Source organism: Triticum urartu, chromosome 4 (assembly GCF_003073215.2).
Source record: "Triticum urartu cultivar G1812 chromosome 4, Tu2.1, whole genome shotgun sequence".
NCBI classification, from domain to species: Eukaryota; Viridiplantae; Streptophyta; class Magnoliopsida; order Poales; family Poaceae; genus Triticum; species Triticum urartu.
The window spans coordinates 300,475,895-300,489,211 of NC_053025.1; positions in this window are offsets into that span (position 1 = coordinate 300,475,895).

A 13,317-nucleotide genomic window follows, 5' to 3' on the forward strand; every position below is an offset into this window, starting at 1 on the left:
GATATCCGGTCCCGGCGATGCGCCACACTTCGGCTCCGCCCACTTAATATATTGACCCCTTCCGAGAACGGGGCACAAGGCAGAATAGGTCTTTCCACAGCCCGAAATGATCCTCAACACCCAAAAACAGCTCGCAGAGGGCTACGAAGCCCGCGATATGCAATACGGAGGCAGGCGTAAGATTGTGTAGATGGAGGCCATAGAACTCCAGGGGCCCCCGGAGAAACGGATGGATTGGAAATCCAAGCCCTCTTATTAAATAAGGGACAAGGCATACCCGCTCTCCTTTGGAGGGATTAGGGGCACTCTCCGCTTGCTCTCCGCCATTATAGATGGCAAGACCGGCTCGAACCGGGACCAAAATATAGGCCGGGGGGAGAAATCCCTTGGTCTGGAGCGTCACTAGCTCGCTATGCGGGATGGAGCATCTCTCCCAATATCCAGGCTGAGGGCTGGAAGGGCGAAAGGAGGTGTTGCGACGGCTGGCCATGGTGGAATGGACCTTTGTCGGATGCGCTCTGATGAACACTCGCGAAGGGGAGAAGGTGTGGTTTGGATCTAAATCCTCGTCCCCTTAAATGGGCGGCTCATTTACGCGGCTAGGGGTGTGGATATAAAAACACTCAGACTTTTCATATTCGTTGGACATGTGGGAGACGGCCATTATTGGGCGTAGAAGCCAAGGAGCGCAACATTTACAAGAAACCGGACTTTATTCAACAGGTACACGGAATTTGGAGGAGAACCTGCCTTGCAATGCCGAATACAATCTGCGCGCCGGACTCATCGTCATTGAAGCCTGGTTCGGGGCTACTGAGGGACTCCTGGATTAGGGGGTGTCCGGATGGCCGGACTATACCTTCAGCCAGACTCCTGAATTATGAAGATACAAGATTGAAGACTTCGTCCCTTGTCCGGAAGGGACTTTCCTTGGCGTGGAAGGCAAGCTTGGCGATACGGATATGTAGATCTCCTTCCATTGTAACCGACTTTGTAACCCTAACCCTCTCCGGTGTCTATATAAACCGGAGGGTTTTAGTCCGTAGGACAACATACAGAACAACAATCATACCATAGGCTAGCTTCTAGTGTTTAGCCTCTCCGATCTCGTGGTAGATCTACTCTTGTACTGCCCATATCATCAGTATTAATCAAGCAGGACATAGGGTTTTACCTCCATCAAGAGGGCCCAAATCTGGGTAAAACTTTGTGTCCCTTGCCTCCTGTTACCATCCGGCCTAGACGCATAGTTCGGGACCCCCTACCCGAGATCCGCCGGTTTTGACACCGACACCAGCTTTCCTATGAAACACTATTCACCTTTCCCGTGTTCCGAACGGTTGGAAGGGAAAGAATACCGTAGGAATTGTGTTCCTACGAAAGTCCTGCACCAAACCTGTGAGCCGAACGCAGCCTTAGCTGTTCTTAATCTAATGTCCCTGGTAAAAATGAAGCCATGCCACTATTATAAGCCATGACAAGTTTAGCCAAATGTTTTTTCCTGTAATTGTTTGAGACTATGACTGTTTCCTCTGTGCCTTTTTGTGCAAACAGGGATATCCAATTCACCTGGTTGCTATTTTGACCTTTTGGTGCACTGCCCAAAACTCTTCTTAAAAGAAGTGACTTTTGTGCTGTTTAACTGGAATGTCAGAATGGAACAGTTGATTCATTTTGGTGGAACTGCACAAAGGGAGATCTGTGTTCCAATCCTCATCATCCATATTCGCGCCATAACCTTCCTTTAGGTAAGAATGATATTTAATGCATGTGTTCATCTCTATTTTCTGACTGCCATGAGAAAATAATGATGTTTTTTACTAGTACACTTGTACTCCCTCACTGACAAAACCAATTCTTAATTAGAAGGCCGATCGTGTACTTGGTTTCACCAACTGGTGAGGAGAAAGAGAAACAGAGCATGAAGAGGAAGAAGAAGAAGAATAAACAGTGCCAAGGCAATCTTGCTGAAGCCAGAGGCCTCAATCGAGGCCATTCAAGGGCTCCGGCAATGACTACCTTAAATGTGAGACGATCCTCCAGGGAGCCCTTCCACTTCTGCTGTCTCGCTTAATTAATTAGGAGTACTTAAGTACCACTAATTTATTACTGCCCAATTTTCCTGTTGGAGTTAAACAAATCTTTAGTAGGACCCTATGCTGAATCATGTACGTGTGTATGTTTGTCTATGGAGGTGAATCATGTGGTGGAGCAGGGAGGGAATATTATTAGTGTCATGACATAATAGTGCTATTTTTTTGCATGTCAATTTATTGCCATTGGTTCAATGAGGCAATGTTTTGCGTATTGTCCATCATGAATTTGATGCTACTGGTTGAGTAATATGTTAATGTCTTCCTATCCTTTCTCACTAAGAAAATGAAGGTTTCACCTTGTTCCTACTTGTGCAAACAGGGATCATGTTCTGCCAATCATACATTAAATGGAACTACACAAGACAATACAATGAACTGTATCCCAGCCAGTGCTTTAACTCTGCTGGAAGTTCTTCATAATCTTTCGATATAATCTCAGCACTGGTAAACAAGAGTGATTTCAACCATACATTTGAAGTGCACAAAAATATATACTATTGTGTGATTCCAGTGAGTTCTTTATCATCTCTTATGGGACTACATGAATAAGCTTTTTTTTTCTTAGGTTGGTACGGGCCTAAGGCCTTCATCCATATTAGTTTGCTGTCATCTCTATTTGTATCATGCTACTGTCATGAGAAACTTATTTTATCTTTGCACGTTAAAGTTTTGCAACCTATGATTAATGGCAATGCTTTAGTGTTGAGTTGAGCTAATTGGCACTGATTAAATAAACTAATACCTCTTTTTAAGCAAGACTACTATGTTGCTAACTTTACCCATTAAGATAATGAGGGTGCTTCTATTTGTTAGTGTATGTTTCATAAACTAGTCCCACTATTATAGTAATCTCACTCTCTCAACATATGTGCCAACAGGGATGATCGATTTTGGTGGAACTGCACAAAAACTTTGGGTGCTTCATTGCCTCGACAACTTCCGTCCTTTCCTGTCAGTCGCTAAACTCCGCATGCTTTCTTCCTTTGCTATCAGTCGCTTGGCTTATCTCGGCTTCCAGTCAAAGGAATAGCAATTGATATGCTACCTCACACAGGTTGGTACTGGTCTTTATCCTGATTATTGTGCCTGTCATATGTATTGGTAATTTGGTATTGTGCTACTGTTTGCGATTTCATAAAGGAGTAATTTGGAGCCTGAACTCACAGGCAAATCATTACATTGGGTGATTTCAGTAGAACTGCACAAAATGATCAGATGTACAGGTACTTATGCTGCTGCTATGTACTCCAAAGTTCACTCAGACAAGCATTGATGTTGACAAGAAGTGCCTATATTCATGCGAGTATCAACCGGCGTCAACCAATTTTCAAACTCCAAGTGTTAGGAGAGTGAACGCCAAAAATATTGCTTGGTGCATAGCCCAGAAAAACGCAGTCCAGTCTTTGGTCCCAACTTGTGCCTTTTGGTTATCAGCACATATGGTAGTGAACTATATGGCATGGAGTCTAAAGATTCCAGACAAGTTGGTTGACGTGTATATTCATCTGGCACTTAATCAGTCAGCACGCCAAGGATGCTCCATTTCAGTTGAACTGCACAAAAAATTTGGGTGGTTCATTTTCTCAACCGCCTCCTTTCTCGTCTTCAATGTAGAATTTTGGCGAGATACGGGACCAAGATGACCCAGTAAACTGGTTGGATGAAAGTAGTGGCCAAGTTTCTCAAACCTCCCTCGGCACGAGGCTAGTATTTGAGGATAAACCTACAAGCAAAGTTCAGATTGTCTGTGCTGCCTCTTATGTACTCGAAAGTTTACTCGTACAAGAACTAATTTTAGCAAGAAGTACCTCCGATTGTACACCATTTACCAGTCTGTACCCTAGGTAATTAAAGTTCGTCCATGGATCATATTGGCTGTGATCCCAATCATTTGGATGCATAGACATACTGAACATGTGTATATCTGAATCTTTTTGTAAATTATGTATGAATATTGTCGTGTGATCTATCAATCATTTGGATGCATAGATATGCCGAGCTTGTGTTTGTGTTGATTGTGAATGTTGGCTATGGATATGAACGTGTCATGTGAACCTGAGTTTGATATGAATGTATTTGTGTGTGAACTTGTTAGTATGCCTATTGTGGGGTATAAAACACAGGTCTCTTATAAAAGTAATGATGTGTCCAATTTATGTTTTCCCTTCTAACCACATTATATATATATATTTATATTATTACTATTATCGTATATTTTATAGAGACTTATATATACATTATAAAAACATCCCAACTTATAAATGTAAATGTTTAACGGAAGTTGGCAAGGAAAATCCTGGTTGTTTTTGACTCACAGGCAAGGAAAATCCTAGTGATTGCGTACAAAAGCTTGCGAAGATTTTAAGGACCAATTTAATAATAGCGCGCTCATTTTTATTTTGAGCAATAACTCGCTAATTTCTTAATTATATATATATATAATGTGCCTCTCCGACTTATACTTTGATATTAATTGCTCCTTCTAACATGACATTATACTCTCTCCGTCCGAAAATACTTGTCATCAAAATGGACAAAAAGGGATGTATCTAAAACTAAAATACATCTAGATACATCCCTTTTATCCATTTTGATGACAAGTATTTCCGGACGGAGGGAGTATATATAACGAGCCCACCTAATACGTGTATTTCAAGAAAGTGCAAATTGGTTGGGATTTCTTAGAAAATATAAATGGGCCTGATTGATGTGAAATTATTTGTTCACCCAGCCCAGCAAATGGACTGTACATTCTAGAAAACATGGTTTAAATATATGCCACATTTTTGCAGGCTGACATGTGGGCCAATAAGTCGAAGCCTACGCAGGGCGTTGTCAACTTGGTCAACAAATGAGTGTGTCATCCACAGTCATTGGATTTATATCCAACGGCCGGCATGCACCTTCAATCTCTCGTCTTCTTCCTCCAGCATCGCCGGGACTGCCTGGTCCGGCCTCCGGCGGCTAGCGGCTCTGCTTAGCACGCATCGCTGCGAAGCGCTACCCCACCGCCGGCCAGGCTATCCCTCCACCCCTCGACACCTCCTGTTATTCTCCATATTCTACAGCCCCACGCCGCAACAGAACCAGTTATAACCCTTCTCCTCCTCTCAATTTGCGACTCCACTGCCGTGTTTTCCCATCTCCGAGTCATTTCCGTCCGGGGGCTCGCCGTCGTCCACCACCTCACTGCGTTCGGTGCGGCGTGGTCAACAAACGAGAGTCATTGGAAGAGGACTTTACATGGAGAGCCTGACGGCTGGGACCCACGAGTTCCATGGTCGCGCGCAAGGAAAGTTCCTCCTTGTTAAGCTGAAAAAAATGTTTCCTCCACCTAACAGCTGGGACCCACCAGCTGTATCTTTGCATGGAAGGAAGTGCCTCCTTGTTTTGCGAAAATAATTATTCATCCCGTTGACAGCTGGGACCCGTCAGGTTTGGTGACTGACTTGTGGGCCTACTAAGCGGACGTGTACGCATGGCTTTGTCAACTTAATCAACAAATGATTCTAGTAGCTGGACCGTTGGATGTTAATCCAACAACCGTGCTCCTTCTTCAACCTCTGTTCTTGCTCCTGTCTCCCGTGGGCAGCACCGCGGCTATGCTGCCACGCACCCGAACCAGTGAAGTTTCCCACTCCTCTCCATCTGCGACTCCACTACAGCTTAATAAATAGTAACGTCTTCGGTTTTAGCCCGGTTTTCCGTAGATTAACCGAGCAATTCTCTTCTTCTTAATTAATCAATGAGGCAATTCTTTTGCCTTCGTTTCGAAAAATAATAGTAACGTCTAACTGAGCCAGTTAGTTAGATGCGTACACTTGGTGTAGTAGGATCTTTATATAGTTCAATGCATACACTTGTTCTTTTTTGGTAGCCCTTTTGTAATGATGGCTGATGTTTGGTTTGGAAGAGAGAGCTGCGTCTTCACTCTTTTTGCCTGCTTACTGCTTCTGTTGCACCCCCAGCCCTGGTTGCTGCTGCTGCTCTTTTCAATGTTCAATCAGTAGTATATTTCGTCTGTTGCTTGAATAAATGTGTTGTTAGAACGACAAACACAATGTTTTGGAAGTCGTTGCACGGTTCGATCCTTTAGTGCCCCGTATCATACGTAGCGAATACTATTTATCGTACGGAACACATTTTTTTTAAACTCGGAACACATTTTCCACTTGTGATAACATGCAACCCACTGATGAAGGCCCAATAGAGAAGCCCATAATTAACTGGAAGGGAGGCTCTCACATGAATCCGGCCCAGGTACATGCTCATGGTCCCTTAAACATAAATAAGTAAATAAATAAATAAATAAAGCTAAATGCTCATGCACCAGTTCTTTGGGAAAATAGGTAGCCCATTATTTCTTTTTGAAGAATACCCAAGCTAGGCCTATTTGTTTTCTCCGAATTACTGGGCTGCCAATCTTTCAAGATGAGGAGGGATGCATTCCGGCCTGGCTTAAGAGTATGGTCAATGTCTGTTAAAAGTAATATTAAAAGGGGTTGAAAATTCCAAAAAAATTATAGCAAATGGGATATAAGTTTCTTTTTTTGTTTTTGTTCTTCACTGATATCTTATAAGTATTTCATTGGATTTAACATGACATAGTACTAATTTATTTTTATATTTGTTTTAGTATGGCTATTAATTTTTGGATTAAGAATATTTCGTTCCCCAGCAAAAATTTGCGAATTTTCAAAATTTCCCACATATTTAGTTAATTTTTTGACCCTGGTACTGACCAAAAAATGGCCAGCAATTCTGAAAATGGAAAACGGTCTGCAATAAATTCCATATGAATTAGAAAATGAGTAGAAATTATAAAAATAATAGCAAAATGGTTGTACATGCCACAGATTTCGAGGCTGACTTGTTTACACAAGGCTTTGTCAGTGAACACACGATTCTAGCAGCAGTTAGTGTTGGATATCCATCCAACGGCCGACGTGCTTCTTCAATCTCTGATCTTCCTGCTCCAGCCGCCTAAACTAGCGCCGGCAGGACTGCCTGCTCCCTCCTCTTGTGGCCCGCTGTGATGCCGCGCAGGCTTCCCCGGCCCACCCTACTCCCTCCGCTGGCCTGGCCGCACGCAATCAACTGCCTCCTTATTACGCAAAAAAATGATTCCTCCCACTGACATCTGGGGCGCACCGGTTGGGAGGCTGACCTGCGGGCCTACTAAGTTGACGCGTACGCAGGGCTTATCAACTTAATCAACAAACGATTCTAGCAGCAGTAACCATTGGATTTGAATTGAACGGTCCTGCTGCTTCTTCAATCGCTGCTCTTCTTGCACCAGCCGCCCAAACCAGCGCCGGGGAGACCGCCTACTCCTGCCTCCAGTGGCCGGCTGTGCTGCCGATGAGGCCTCATCGCCTCCTACTACTCACACCGCTAGCTAGGCCCTGCAGCGACGACAGCCTCACACCGCAGCCGAACCAGTGAACCCTCGTACTCCTCTCCGCATGGGCATCCACTGTCGCGTCTTCCCAGCTCCGCGTCATCCCCTTCCTAGGCCTCACCGTCGTCCACCGCCTTGGTGCTCTCGGCGCGGCGTGTTCAACGTGGTCAACGGCATTCCATCGGAAGAGTACTGTACGTGGAGAGGCTGACAGCTGGGTCCACGGCCACAGCCCAGTTTTTTGTGATTTGCCAAGTAAGTTGCTTTGTCAGGCCTGTTCGGCTGCAAATCTTTCAAGACGAGGAGAGCTTTCATTCGGCTAGCCAAGAAAATGGCCCATCAGTAATGAGAAATGGGCTGTACATTTTTAAAACACATCAAACCGGCAATTAGGTTCAAATATCTTTTTTTCATTTCGAGATTTGAAATTACATTAATTTTTATGCATGGAGAATTTGCTGGATTTTATATTGATATACATTTATTTTTAAAATCAGTTTGAATGTGAGTGGAAATTTCGGGATTAAAAATAGTTCGGACCGCACCGAAATATGCAAAATTTCGTATAATTTTTTAACCGTGGCCACGATATGGGCTGTAATGCTAACAAAAATAATATGGGCTCCAAAAAAAACCTTAATAATTAGCAAATGGGCTGCAAATTATTAGAAATAATGGCAGATGGGTTGTATACTGTTTTCCACAGATTTATGGCTTTCCTAAAAAAAGGTTGACGCACAAGCAGTGATTGTTGGATGGCCATCCAACGGTCGTCGTGCTTCTTCAATCTCTGCTCTTCCTGCTCCGGCCGCTCAAACAGGCGCCGACGGGACTGCCTGCTCCCTCCTCCCCGCGGCCGGCTCTACTGCCGTGCAGGCCTCTCCGCCCCACCGTACTCCCATCGCTGGCCTAGCCATCTCCCTACTCACCCACACCTGCAGTTATTCTCCGACGACGGCAGACCAACTGCTAAACCCTCGTATAGTCGTACTCCCCTCCGCATGGGAAACAACTTCTGAGTCTTCCCTGCCTCCGTGTCGTTCCCTTCCTAGGCCTCGCTGTCATCCACCACGCCTGGTGCTCTCGGCGTGGCCTGGTCAACGTGGTCAACGACCGACATGCATCTGAAGTGGACTTTACGTGGAGAGGCCGACAGCTGGGTCCACGGCCGCACGCAAGGAAATGCCTCCTTATTACATGCAAAATAATGATTCCTCCACCTGACATCAGGGACCCACTGAAAGGGCCTCTGTATTTCGCGAAAAAAACGGTACCGCCACCCACCAGCTATATCTTCGCACGCAAGGAAGTGCCTCCTTATTACGCACAAAAAATGAATATTCCCCCTGTTAGTTGGGACCCAGTATGGCAGGCTGACTTGTGGGCCTACTAAGTGGACGAGGACGGAGGGCTTTGTCAACTTAGTCAATATGCACGATTCTAGCTCCAGTGACCGTACGATGTCCATCCAACGGCCGTAGTGCTTCTTCAACCTCTGATCTTCTTGCTCCAGCCGCCCAAACCAGCGCCGGTCGTGCCTCGTGCTCCTGCCTCCCGTGGCCGGCTGCGATGCGGCGGAGGCCTCACCGCCCCCTACTACTCCCACCGCTGGCCAGGCCATCCCTCTACTCACCCACACCCCCTGTTACTCACCCACACCAGTGAACCCTCGTACTCCTCTACGCTTGGGCATCCACTGCCGCGTCTTCCCCGGCTCCGCGTCGTCCCCTTCCTAGGCCTCGCTGTTGTCCACCGCCCTGGTGCTCTCGGCGCGGCGTGGTCAACGTGGTCAAGGAACAGCTTCCATCGGACGTGGACTGTACGTGGAGAGGCTGACAGCTGGGTCCACGGTCGCAGCAAGGAAGTGCCTCCTTATTATGTGGAAAATAATTATTCCACCACCTGACAGCGGGGACCCACCGGATGGGCCACCGTATTTCTCCCCCCTGACTACTGGGACCCACTAGCTACATCTTTGGAGGCAAGGAAGTGCCTGACAGTCGGGACCTACCTGGTCAAAGCGTACGTAGCGTTTTCATTCTTGTCGCAAACGTGTACGTACATATTGGTCGATGTAGAGGCGCACACGTGTCGTAGTAGAGGCGCGCACGTGTCGTAGTAGAGGCGCGCATGTAGCATGTACACGTACGTACAGCACCCAGGGTGCAAGAAAGAAAATGCGGCCACGTATGTGTACATACGGGCGGGGTCTTGAATGCCTACTCGCGCATACGTATGGCTAGGGCTCATGTACATGGCTGGGTCGGAACGGAGAAATAGTGTCGTCGTCGTGTTCATGGGGAGGCAACGGAATGCGTCGTGTTCATGGGGAGGCAACGGAATGCATCATGTTCATCGGGAGGGCTTGGACGGAACAGGCGATGGAAACGAGGCCTGGCATACCGCAGAACGGAGGAAATGGCTTTGCGTTCGGCCGGCCACATTCGTAACGGGATCTTGTTCATCGGGAGGGGTCTGGCATACCACAAAACGGAGGAAACAGACCTCCTACGGTCGAAACGGGGGTCCTGTTGATCGGGAGGGGTGTGGCATACCGCAAAACGGACTTGTGTTGGAGCGCTACGGTCGAAATGGGGGTCCTATTCATCGGGAGGGGTGCGGCGTACCGCAAAACGGGACTCCACAGGATACTGTTCATCTCCACCGTCGACCTCCTCCAGCCTCCACGAGCTCCTGTTCATCCAGCCTCCACCGCGCGCTACTCCAACGGCTACTGTTCAACCACCCCTCCACCGTCTACTGTTTATCCAGCCCTCCACACCACGGGGTCCTATTCAACCACCCCTCCACGGGCACCCCTCCACCGTCTACTGTTCATCCAGCCTCCACACCACGGGGTCCTGTTCAACCACCCCTCCACCGTCTACTGTTCATCTAGCCCACCACACCACGGGGTCCTGTTCATCCAGAGGCAACGCCACCGCTCACTGTTCATCCAAACCCACCCGCAACGCTCACTGTTCATCCCATCGATCGGCTTCAGTTAGCAGCAGTAGCGAAGGAATCCCTCGATCGGGTTCAGTTCACAGCCATCGATCAATCGCTCGGGTTCAGTAACGCGTAGCCTGCAGTGCAATCGCTCAGGTTCAGTTGGAGCCCAATGCCTCGCTCGTGTTTAGTTAGAGCCAACGCCTCGCACACACGCGCGTACGTGTACGAGAGAAACGCGCATCGCTCGGCCCCCGACCTCCCACCGTAACCGGGAACTCCCTGAAATTTTCCTCGCCCTCGCTTCTACCACGGTTTTTTCCGTCATGGACGGCCCAAAGAATGTCATGCAGCTGCGTCTCTGGCCCGCCCAGGACGAAAATCCCATTTTCTGTCATGATTTTTTGTCATAGAAGTAGGAGCCCACCACATCTATGATGATACCGGGTTTTGTCACAATTATCGTCATAGAAGTGTCATATGTATGACAGAAAAAAAATTCGTTCGGCCCAAAATGTCATGGATGTGTCTTTTTTGTAGTGGTAATAGTAGTCGATGCAGGCAGGAGTCGGTCTACTTGTCTCGGACGTGATGCCTATATACATGATCATACCTAGATATTCTCATAACTATGCTCAATTCTGTCAATTGCTCAACAATAATTCGTTCACCCACCGTAAAATACTTATGCTATTGACAACCCCTTATTGCGTTGGTTGTGTGGAGTTATTTGTTTTTTTGTTACTGGATTGATACCTTGGTTCTCAAAAACTGAGGGAAATACTTACGCTACTTTAATGCATCACCCTTTCCTCTTCAAGGGAAAACCAACGCAGTGCTCAAGAGGTAGCAAGAAGGATTTCTGGCGCCGTTGTCGGGGAGTCTACGCAAAAGTCAATATACCAAGTACCCATCACAACCCTTATCTCCCGCATTACATTATTTGCCATTTTCCTCTCCTTTTCCTCTCCCCCACTTCACCCTTGCCATTTTATTCGCCCCCTCTCTCTCTCTCTACCCTCCCTCTCTTTCTCTATTTGCCTCTTTTTGCCTGTTTCTTGCTTGCTTGTGTGTTGGATTGCTTGCTTGTCACGATGGCTCAAGATAACACTAAATTGTGTGACTTTACCAATACCAACAACAATGATTTTATTAGAACTCCGATTGCTCCTCTTACCGATTGTGAATCTTGTGAAATTAGTGCTGCCTTGCTGAATCTTGTCATGAAAGATCCATTTTCCGGCCTTCCTAGTGAAGATGCCGCTACCCATCTAAATAGCTTCGTTGATTTGTGTGATATGCAAAAGAAGAAAGATGTGGATAATGATATTGTTAAATTGAAGTTATTTCCTTTTCCTCTTAGAGATCGTGCTAAAGCTTGGTTTTCGTCTTTGCCTAAAAATAGTATTAATTCTTGGAACAAGTGCAAAGATGCTTTTATCTCTAAGTATTTTCCTCCCGCTAAGATCATCTCCCTTAGAAACGATATTTTGAATTTTAAGCAACTTGATCATGAACATGTTGCACAAGCTTGGGAGAGGATGAAATTAATGATATGTAATTGCCCTACTCATGGTTTGAATTTCTGGATGATTATACAAAAATTTTATGCCGGATTAAATTTTGCTTCTAGAAATCTTTTAGATTCGGCCGTGGGAGGCACTTTTATGGAAATCACTTTAGGAGAAGCTACTAAACTCCTAGATAATATTATGGTTAATTATTCTCAATGGTATACTGAAAGATCTACTAATAAAAAGGTGCTTGCGATAGAAGAAATTAATGTTTTGAGTGGAAAGATGGATGAACTTATGAAACTGTTTGCTACTAAAAGTGTTTCTTCTGATCCTAATGACATGCCCTTGTCTACTTTTATTGAGAATAATAATGAATCTATGGATGTGAATTTTTTTGGTAGGAACAATTTTGGTAACAACGCGTACAGGGGAAATTTTAATCCTAGGCCTTATCCTAGTAATCCCTCTAATAATTATGGTAATTCCGACAGCAATTCTTATGGAAATTATAATAAGATGCCCTCTGATTTTGAATCTAATATTGAAGAATTTATTACTTCGGAAAAGAATTTCAATGCTTTGATTGAAGAAAAATTGCTTAAGATTGATGAGTTGGCTAGGAACGTTGATAGAATTTCTCTTGATGTTGATTTTTGAAACTTAGATCTATTCCACCTAAGCATGATATCAATGAGTCTCTCAAAGCCATGAGAATTTCCATTGATGAGTGCAAAGAAAGAACCTCTAGGATGCGTGCTAAGAAAGATGCCTTTATAAGAGCGTGTTCTTCTAGTTCCTATGAAAATAAAGATGAAGATCTAAATGTTATTGATGTGTGCCCTATTAAATCTTTGTTTTGCAATATGAATCTTGATAATGATGGGACTGAATATGATCCACCTTTACCTAGAAGGCGTTCCAAAAATTCAGGCAAACTTGGTGGGACCGATTCGCTCCACTACTAGGAAAAGGGCTAAAGATGGAATTGACACTAATGGCGCACCAGAGAAGTGGTGCGCCACTACTATATACTAATGGCGCACCATGTGGGGATGTGCCATTAGTGTGGAAGACACTAATGGCGCACCAGGCACATGGTGCGCCACTAGTAACAAAATGTTTTTTTCATTTTTTCAAACATACTAATGGCGTATCCGGGCAGAGTGCGCCATTAGTAGTTAGAACTACTAATGGCGCACCAGCCATAGAGTGCGCCACTACTGTATTTTTTTTACTTTTTTGCAAAACTACTAATGGCGCACCGTTGCATAGTGCGCCATTACTAGTTTAAACTAGTAATGGCCCACTGTGCCACGGTGCGCCATTAGTATAAATTTTTTTTACTCTTTTGCAA